The following is a 10,213-nucleotide window of genomic DNA, read 5'->3' on the forward strand; positions in this document are numbered from 1 at the left end:
GGTTGCTGGGACCATTCTGAAAATGGGTTAGGTTCTGAAAAGAACCTAACTTTAAAAAACCCAACTCGACCCACGTTAGGTCCCCAAAAACCCACGTCTGAAATTACTGAAAAATTGGAGTTAGGTTGCTGGGACCATTCTGAAAATGGGTTAGGTTCTGAAAAGAACCTAACTTTAAAAAACCCAACTCGACCCACGTTAGGTCCCCAAAAACCCACGTCTGAAATTACTGAAAAATTGGAGTTAGGTTGCTGGGACCATTCTGAAAATGGGTTAGGTTCTGAAAAGAACCTAACTTTAAAAAACCCAACTCGACCCACGTTAGGTCCCCAAAAACCCACGTCTGAAATTACTGAAAAATTGGAGTTAGGTTGCTGGGACCATTCTGAAAATGGGTTAGGTTCTGAAAAGAACCTAACTTTAAAAAACCCAACTCGACCCACGTTAGGTCCCCAAAAACCCACGTCTGAAATTACTGAAAAATTGGAGTTAGGTTGCTGGGACCATTCTGAAAATGGGTTAGGTTCTGAAAAGAACCTAACTTTAAAAAACCCAACTCGACCCACGTTAGGTCCCCAAAAACCCACGTCTGAAATTACTGAAAAATTGGAGTTAGGTTGCTGGGACCATTCTGAAAATGGGTTAGGTTCTGAAAAGAACCTAACTTTAAAAAACCCAACTCGACCCACGTTAGGTCCCCAAAAACCCACGTCTGAAATTACTGAAAAATTGGAGTTAGGTTGCTGGGACCATTCTGAAAATGGGTTAGGTTCTGAAAAGAACCTAACTTTAAAAAACCCAACTCGACCCACGTTAGGTCCCCAAAAACCCACGTCTGAAATTACTGAAAAATTGGAGTTAGGTTGCTGGGACCATTCTGAAAATGGGTTAGGTTCTGAAAAGAACCTAACTTTAAAAAACCCAACTCGACCCACGTTAGGTCCCCAAAAACCCACGTCTGAAATTACTGAAAAATTGGAGTTAGGTTGCTGGGACCATTCTGAAAATGGGTTAGGTTCTGAAAAGAACCTAACTTTAAAAAACCCAACTCGACCCACGTTAGGTCCCCAAAAACCCACGTCTGAAATTACTGAAAAATTGGAGTTAGGTTGCTGGGACCATTCTGAAAATGGGTTAGGTTCTGAAAAGAACCTAACTTTAAAAAACCCAACTCGACCCACGTTAGGTCCCCAAAAACCCACGTCTGAAATTACTGAAAAATTGGAGTTAGGTTGCTGGGACCATTCTGAAAATGGGTTAGGTTCTGAAAAGAACCTAACTTTAAAAAACCCAACTCGACCCACGTTAGGTCCCCAAAAACCCACGTCTGAAATTACTGAAAAATTGGAGTTAGGTTGCTGGGACCATTCTGAAAATGGGTTAGGTTCTGAAAAGAACCTAACTTTAAAAAACCCAACTCGACCCACGTTAGGTCCCCAAAAACCCACGTCTGAAATTACTGAAAAATTGGAGTTAGGTTGCTGGGACCATTCTGAAAATGGGTTAGGTTCTGAAAAGAACCTAACTTTAAAAAACCCAACTCGACCCACGTTAGGTCCCCAAAAACCCACGTCTGAAATTACTGAAAAATTGGAGTTAGGTTGCTGGGACCATTCTGAAAATGGGTTAGGTTCTGAAAAGAACCTAACTTTAAAAAACCCAACTCGACCCACGTTAGGTCCCCAAAAACCCACGTCTGAAATTACTGAAAAATTGGAGTTAGGTTGCTGGGACCATTCTGAAAATGGGTTAGGTTCTGAAAAGAACCTAACTTTAAAAAACCCAACTCGACCCACGTTAGGTCCCCAAAAACCCACGTCTGAAATTACTGAAAAATTGGAGTTAGGTTGCTGGGACCATTCTGAAAATGGGTTAGGTTCTGAAAAGAACCTAACTTTAAAAAACCCAACTCGACCCACGTTAGGTCCCCAAAAACCCACGTCTGAAATTACTGAAAAATTGGAGTTAGGTTGCTGGGACCATTCTGAAAATGGGTTAGGTTCTGAAAAGAACCTAACTTTAAAAAACCCAACTCGACCCACGTTAGGTCCCCAAAAACCCACGTCTGAAATTACTGAAAAATTGGAGTTAGGTTGCTGGGACCATTCTGAAAATGGGTTAGGTTCTGAAAAGAACCTAACTTTAAAAAACCCAACTCGACCCACGTTAGGTCCCCAAAAACCCACGTCTGAAATTACTGAAAAATTGGAGTTAGGTTGCTGGGACCATTCTGAAAATGGGTTAGGTTCTGAAAAGAACCTAACTTTAAAAAACCCAACTCGACCCACGTTAGGTCCCCAAAAACCCACGTCTGAAATTACTGAAAAATTGGAGTTAGGTTGCTGGGACCATTCTGAAAATGGGTTAGGTTCTGAAAAGAACCTAACTTTAAAAAACCCAACTCGACCCACGTTAGGTCCCCAAAAACCCACGTCTGAAATTACTGAAAAATTGGAGTTAGGTTGCTGGGACCATTCTGAAAATGGGTTAGGTTCTGAAAAGAACCTAACTTTAAAAAACCCAACTCGACCCACGTTAGGTCCCCAAAAACCCACGTCTGAAATTACTGAAAAATTGGAGTTAGGTTGCTGGGACCATTCTGAAAATGGGTTAGGTTCTGAAAAGAACCTAACTTTAAAAAACCCAACTCGACCCACGTTAGGTCCCCAAAAACCCACGTCTGAAATTACTGAAAAATTGGAGTTAGGTTGCTGGGACCATTCTGAAAATGGGTTAGGTTCTGAAAAGAACCTAACTTTAAAAAACCCAACTCGACCCACGTTAGGTCCCCAAAAACCCACGTCTGAAATTACTGAAAAATTGGAGTTAGGTTGCTGGGACCATTCTGAAAATGGGTTAGGTTCTGAAAAGAACCTAACTTTAAAAAACCCAACTCGACCCACGTTAGGTCCCCAAAAACCCACGTCTGAAATTACTGAAAAATTGGAGTTAGGTTGCTGGGACCATTCTGAAAATGGGTTAGGTTCTGAAAAGAACCTAACTTTAAAAAACCCAACTCGACCCACGTTAGGTCCCCAAAAACCCACGTCTGAAATTACTGAAAAATTGGAGTTAGGTTGCTGGGACCATTCTGAAAATGGGTTAGGTTCTGAAAAGAACCTAACTTTAAAAAACCCAACTCGACCCACGTTAGGTCCCCAAAAACCCACGTCTGAAATTACTGAAAAATTGGAGTTAGGTTGCTGGGACCATTCTGAAAATGGGTTAGGTTCTGAAAAGAACCTAACTTTAAAAAACCCAACTCGACCCACGTTAGGTCCCCAAAAACCCACGTCTGAAATTACTGAAAAATTGGAGTTAGGTTGCTGGGACCATTCTGAAAATGGGTTAGGTTCTGAAAAGAACCTAACTTTAAAAAACCCAACTCGACCCACGTTAGGTCCCCAAAAACCCACGTCTGAAATTACTGAAAAATTGGAGTTAGGTTGCTGGGACCATTCTGAAAATGGGTTAGGTTCTGAAAAGAACCTAACTTTAAAAAACCCAACTCGACCCACGTTAGGTCCCCAAAAACCCACGTCTGAAATTACTGAAAAATTGGAGTTAGGTTGCTGGGACCATTCTGAAAATGGGTTAGGTTCTGAAAAGAACCTAACTTTAAAAAACCCAACTCGACCCACGTTAGGTCCCCAAAAACCCACGTCTGAAATTACTGAAAAATTGGAGTTAGGTTGCTGGGACCATTCTGAAAATGGGTTAGGTTCTGAAAAGAACCTAACTTTAAAAAACCCAACTCGACCCACGTTAGGTCCCCAAAAACCCACGTCTGAAATTACTGAAAAATTGGAGTTAGGTTGCTGGGACCATTCTGAAAATGGGTTAGGTTCTGAAAAGAACCTAACTTTAAAAAACCCAACTCGACCCACGTTAGGTCCCCAAAAACCCACGTCTGAAATTACTGAAAAATTGGAGTTAGGTTGCTGGGACCATTCTGAAAATGGGTTAGGTTCTGAAAAGAACCTAACTTTAAAAAACCCAACTCGACCCACGTTAGGTCCCCAAAAACCCACGTCTGAAATTACTGAAAAATTGGAGTTAGGTTGCTGGGACCATTCTGAAAATGGGTTAGGTTCTGAAAAGAACCTAACTTTAAAAAACCCAACTCGACCCACGTTAGGTCCCCAAAAACCCACGTCTGAAATTACTGAAAAATTGGAGTTAGGTTGCTGGGACCATTCTGAAAATGGGTTAGGTTCTGAAAAGAACCTAACTTTAAAAAACCCAACTCGACCCACGTTAGGTCCCCAAAAACCCACGTCTGAAATTACTGAAAAATTGGAGTTAGGTTGCTGGGACCATTCTGAAAATGGGTTAGGTTCTGAAAAGAACCTAACTTTAAAAAACCCAACTCGACCCACGTTAGGTCCCCAAAAACCCACGTCTGAAATTACTGAAAAATTGGAGTTAGGTTGCTGGGACCATTCTGAAAATGGGTTAGGTTCTGAAAAGAACCTAACTTTAAAAAACCCAACTCGACCCACGTTAGGTCCCCAAAAACCCACGTCTGAAATTACTGAAAAATTGGAGTTAGGTTGCTGGGACCATTCTGAAAATGGGTTAGGTTCTGAAAAGAACCTAACTTTAAAAAACCCAACTCGACCCACGTTAGGTCCCCAAAAACCCACGTCTGAAATTACTGAAAAATTGGAGTTAGGTTGCTGGGACCATTCTGAAAATGGGTTAGGTTCTGAAAAGAACCTAACTTTAAAAAACCCAACTCGACCCACGTTAGGTCCCCAAAAACCCACGTCTGAAATTACTGAAAAATTGGAGTTAGGTTGCTGGGACCATTCTGAAAATGGGTTAGGTTCTGAAAAGAACCTAACTTTAAAAAACCCAACTCGACCCACGTTAGGTCCCCAAAAACCCACGTCTGAAATTACTGAAAAATTGGAGTTAGGTTGCTGGGACCATTCTGAAAATGGGTTAGGTTCTGAAAAGAACCTAACTTTAAAAAACCCAACTCGACCCACGTTAGGTCCCCAAAAACCCACGTCTGAAATTACTGAAAAATTGGAGTTAGGTTGCTGGGACCATTCTGAAAATGGGTTAGGTTCTGAAAAGAACCTAACTTTAAAAAACCCAACTCGACCCACGTTAGGTCCCCAAAAACCCACGTCTGAAATTACTGAAAAATTGGAGTTAGGTTGCTGGGACCATTCTGAAAATGGGTTAGGTTCTGAAAAGAACCTAACTTTAAAAAACCCAACTCGACCCACGTTAGGTCCCCAAAAACCCACGTCTGAAATTACTGAAAAATTGGAGTTAGGTTGCTGGGACCATTCTGAAAATGGGTTAGGTTCTGAAAAGAACCTAACTTTAAAAAACCCAACTCGACCCACGTTAGGTCCCCAAAAACCCACGTCTGAAATTACTGAAAAATTGGAGTTAGGTTGCTGGGACCATTCTGAAAATGGGTTAGGTTCTGAAAAGAACCTAACTTTAAAAAACCCAACTCGACCCACGTTAGGTCCCCAAAAACCCACGTCTGAAATTACTGAAAAATTGGAGTTAGGTTGCTGGGACCATTCTGAAAATGGGTTAGGTTCTGAAAAGAACCTAACTTTAAAAAACCCAACTCGACCCACGTTAGGTCCCCAAAAACCCACGTCTGAAATTACTGAAAAATTGGAGTTAGGTTGCTGGGACCATTCTGAAAATGGGTTAGGTTCTGAAAAGAACCTAACTTTAAAAAACCCAACTCGACCCACGTTAGGTCCCCAAAAACCCACGTCTGAAATTACTGAAAAATTGGAGTTAGGTTGCTGGGACCATTCTGAAAATGGGTTAGGTTCTGAAAAGAACCTAACTTTAAAAAACCCAACTCGACCCACGTTAGGTCCCCAAAAACCCACGTCTGAAATTACTGAAAAATTGGAGTTAGGTTGCTGGGACCATTCTGAAAATGGGTTAGGTTCTGAAAAGAACCTAACTTTAAAAAACCCAACTCGACCCACGTTAGGTCCCCAAAAACCCACGTCTGAAATTACTGAAAAATTGGAGTTAGGTTGCTGGGACCATTCTGAAAATGGGTTAGGTTCTGAAAAGAACCTAACTTTAAAAAACCCAACTCGACCCACGTTAGGTCCCCAAAAACCCACGTCTGAAATTACTGAAAAATTGGAGTTAGGTTGCTGGGACCATTCTGAAAATGGGTTAGGTTCTGAAAAGAACCTAACTTTAAAAAACCCAACTCGACCCACGTTAGGTCCCCAAAAACCCACGTCTGAAATTACTGAAAAATTGGAGTTAGGTTGCTGGGACCATTCTGAAAATGGGTTAGGTTCTGAAAAGAACCTAACTTTAAAAAACCCAACTCGACCCACGTTAGGTCCCCAAAAACCCACGTCTGAAATTACTGAAAAATTGGAGTTAGGTTGCTGGGACCATTCTGAAAATGGGTTAAGGTTCTGAAAAGAACCTAACTTTAAAAAACCCAACTCGACCCACGTTAGGTCCCCAAAAACCCACGTCTGAAATTACTGAAAAATTGGAGTTAGGTTGCTGGGACCATTCTGAAAATGGGTTAGGTTCTGAAAAGAACCTAACTTTAAAAAACCCAACTCGACCCACGTTAGGTCCCCAAAAACCCACGTCTGAAATTACTGAAAAATTGGAGTTAGGTTGCTGGGACCATTCTGAAAATGGGTTAGGTTCTGAAAAGAACCTAACTTTAAAAAACCCAACTCGACCCACGTTAGGTCCCCAAAAACCCACGTCTGAAATTACTGAAAAATTGGAGTTAGGTTGCTGGGACCATTCTGAAAATGGGTTAGGTTCTGAAAAGAACCTAACTTTAAAAAACCCAACTCGACCCACGTTAGGTCCCCAAAAACCCACGTCTGAAATTACTGAAAAATTGGAGTTAGGTTGCTGGGACCATTCTGAAAATGGGTTAGGTTCTGAAAAGAACCTAACTTTAAAAAACCCAACTCGACCCACGTTAGGTCCCCAAAAACCCACGTCTGAAATTACTGAAAAATTGGAGTTAGGTTGCTGGGACCATTCTGAAAATGGGTTAGGTTCTGAAAAGAACCTAACTTTAAAAAACCCAACTCGACCCACGTTAGGTCCCCAAAAACCCACGTCTGAAATTACTGAAAAATTGGAGTTAGGTTGCTGGGACCATTCTGAAAATGGGTTAGGTTCTGAAAAGAACCTAACTTTAAAAAACCCAACTCGACCCACGTTAGGTCCCCAAAAACCCACGTCTGAAATTACTGAAAAATTGGAGTTAGGTTGCTGGGACCATTCTGAAAATGGGTTAGGTTCTGAAAAGAACCTAACTTTAAAAAACCCAACTCGACCCACGTTAGGTCCCCAAAAACCCACGTCTGAAATTACTGAAAAATTGGAGTTAGGTTGCTGGGACCATTCTGAAAATGGGTTAGGTTCTGAAAAGAACCTAACTTTAAAAAACCCAACTCGACCCACGTTAGGTCCCCAAAAACCCACGTCTGAAATTACTGAAAAATTGGAGTTAGGTTGCTGGGACCATTCTGAAAATGGGTTAGGTTCTGAAAAGAACCTAACTTTAAAAAACCCAACTCGACCCACGTTAGGTCCCCAAAAACCCACGTCTGAAATTACTGAAAAATTGGAGTTAGGTTGCTGGGACCATTCTGAAAATGGGTTAGGTTCTGAAAAGAACCTAACTTTAAAAAACCCAACTCGACCCACGTTAGGTCCCCAAAAACCCACGTCTGAAATTACTGAAAAATTGGAGTTAGGTTGCTGGGACCATTCTGAAAATGGGTTAGGTTCTGAAAAGAACCTAACTTTAAAAAACCCAACTCGACCCACGTTAGGTCCCCAAAAACCCACGTCTGAAATTACTGAAAAATTGGAGTTAGGTTGCTGGGACCATTCTGAAAATGGGTTAGGTTCTGAAAAGAACCTAACTTTAAAAAACCCAACTCGACCCACGTTAGGTCCCCAAAAACCCACGTCTGAAATTACTGAAAAATTGGAGTTAGGTTGCTGGGACCATTCTGAAAATGGGTTAAGTTCTGAAAAGAACCTAACTTTAAAAAACCCAACTCGACCCACGTTAGGTCCCCAAAAACCCACGTCTGAAATTACTGAAAAATTGGAGTTAGGTTGCTGGGACCATTCTGAAAATGGGTTAAGTTCTGAAAAGAACCTAACCCAAACGCGAGCGCGTGCTCTGCACGCGCTCGCGTTTCGGGCGGCGGGGTAAATTGTAGCTAGGCAGGCTGCCCCCCGCCCCCCGCAGCTGCGCGCGCACGCTCGGGGCGGTTCTTGTTTGTCACGGGCCGGTTGTACTTCAAAGCATGTAATTTTGTTTGAGTTTATCTTTTTAAATAATTGTGTCAATATGATAAATGGATATTTCAAAATAACAAAATGTTTATATTTTTGTAAATAAAATAGTTGCTTTTAAAGTTTTCAAGTGGCTTTTAAGTATTGTTATTTATTATTATGGTATTAATTTATACTATTTCTAAAATCTATTAGGAGATATCGCAGTTTTAAAATAACATCGTGGCAAAATAATGATCAAGTAGGTACAGAGCGCCACTGATGGATCAACGTACAGCCTAAACCACTGATCGTAGAGACCTGAAACATGGAGGGTGTGTTCTTTGTATGACATAGGACATGACCGGTTATGTTTTATGCGATTTGTCCACAAGTTGTTTGTTATTGTTATTTTAATAGAATAAAATGCATAATATTCAATTATTTGTGATTAATTGTTTACCAACGTTTATATCATATCTAGACAATGAAAATTTGTAGGTAATATAATTTTGATCAAAATTAAAAATCAAACAAATAAAAAGTTGATTAGATTTCTTAAGAAAATATTCTCGATTCTAAAAAATATTGATTAGGTTTAAAAGGAGCGCCTCACTTAATAGACCTGTCATAATCACTTTCTTACGTCGCTGGGTGCGAAGTACTAGGTGGGGGTAACAATCTATCGCAGCACTCGTGGTGGTCAAAAGTAGAAATAATGTAAGCTCTGTCATCAGATGTATCTGTCAATGGCAAAACGATTCTACATAACCACTTTGATTATAACCACAATTACATTTCACACTTGTGACTACTTGTGCTGTATTCACCTGCAATCAAATTAATATTTTAATATTACGTCTATCAAAACTCGATCAAGCTAGGTATTAAGTTCAAACGGAAATAATTACCTAAGTTTAAAACCGTTTCGTTTTCTAAGGTGGCAAAGTAATAGATGTTTGCCTTATGATGAGAGCGTGAATTATTGAACTCTGCCCTTGTTTTGTTCTTAATTCTTCTACATCTCGGACATGTCCAGCCAATACCAACAACTTTCCTTTAAATACGGTTTGTGGTTGGAATTTGTTGTAACACTCACAAACGCGGTCTTCAAAACAATACTCATTTCGATCTGAAAAAGATATTTAATTTATTACTAGCGATTCAGGAACATTTAAATATAATTACAGTTATATATTGAAACCATTAAAGTAGCTTTTTCTTTTTGTTTTACTGTAAAACTACAACTATAAAATGAAGTAAACAAACCCTGACACAATCAAAATTAAACACAGTTTTGGACTTACCTCATTTGATTTAAATGACCAAAATGATTTCAAAACCTTTTTTCCACCCAAATCTTGGTATCACAACAATTTATTAGTCGAAAATAATTTGTTAATATTTCATTTCGATACTTTTTCACAGTTACACGACCTAAATGTCAATCATCAATGTCAATGTGACAGAGCCGAGTCCATATCTGTGCTCGGCTGTGGTGCTCGGCTTCATACAATTTTTGACACATGCTGCATCTATCCATATCTGTGGTGCCGAGCGAGAGCCCACAGTTTTTTTTTTTGTGGCACGCACGGCTTGTGCATTTGCCAATGACGAGGTGTAAAGGTTGGGAAACGGATTTTAAAGGAAAATACCCGGGAAGAGACCCACAAAGTTGTGGACGCTAGTTGGCGCTGTAATCGTGCACAGAGCTACAGCCACGTAATATTAAAAACTACACAAGATAACGTAATACCTTTTTGACGAAAAGAACTACGAAATTATTTCGTAGAAGAGCTCGCCCCGTAAAGCACTTTCAGGATCAGTAAGTAACCAGTTTTACAATATCTTGTGTAGTTTAGAATTAATAATCGAGTGAGATCACTTATGGTTTCCACCCTGTATACAGCGCGACACAAAGGAGTAAAAA

General features: G+C 40.3%; 1 long non-coding RNA gene across 1 annotated transcript; it reads right to left on the bottom strand.

The window, feature by feature from the left end:
* Positions 1 to 8,886: 8,886 nt before the first annotated feature.
* Positions 8,887 to 9,720, bottom strand: LOC135087501 (uncharacterized). Its single transcript, XR_010260854.1, has 3 exons — positions 9,591 to 9,720; positions 9,195 to 9,415; positions 8,887 to 9,113 (listed from the first exon to the last, which is right to left on the bottom strand). It is a non-coding gene; the product is annotated as an uncharacterized LOC135087501 (long non-coding RNA).
* Between the last annotated feature and the right edge of the window lie 493 nt (positions 9,721 to 10,213).

This window comes from Ostrinia nubilalis, chromosome 3 (assembly GCF_963855985.1).
Source record: "Ostrinia nubilalis chromosome 3, ilOstNubi1.1, whole genome shotgun sequence".
Lineage (NCBI taxonomy): Eukaryota > Metazoa > Arthropoda > Insecta > Lepidoptera > Crambidae > Ostrinia > Ostrinia nubilalis.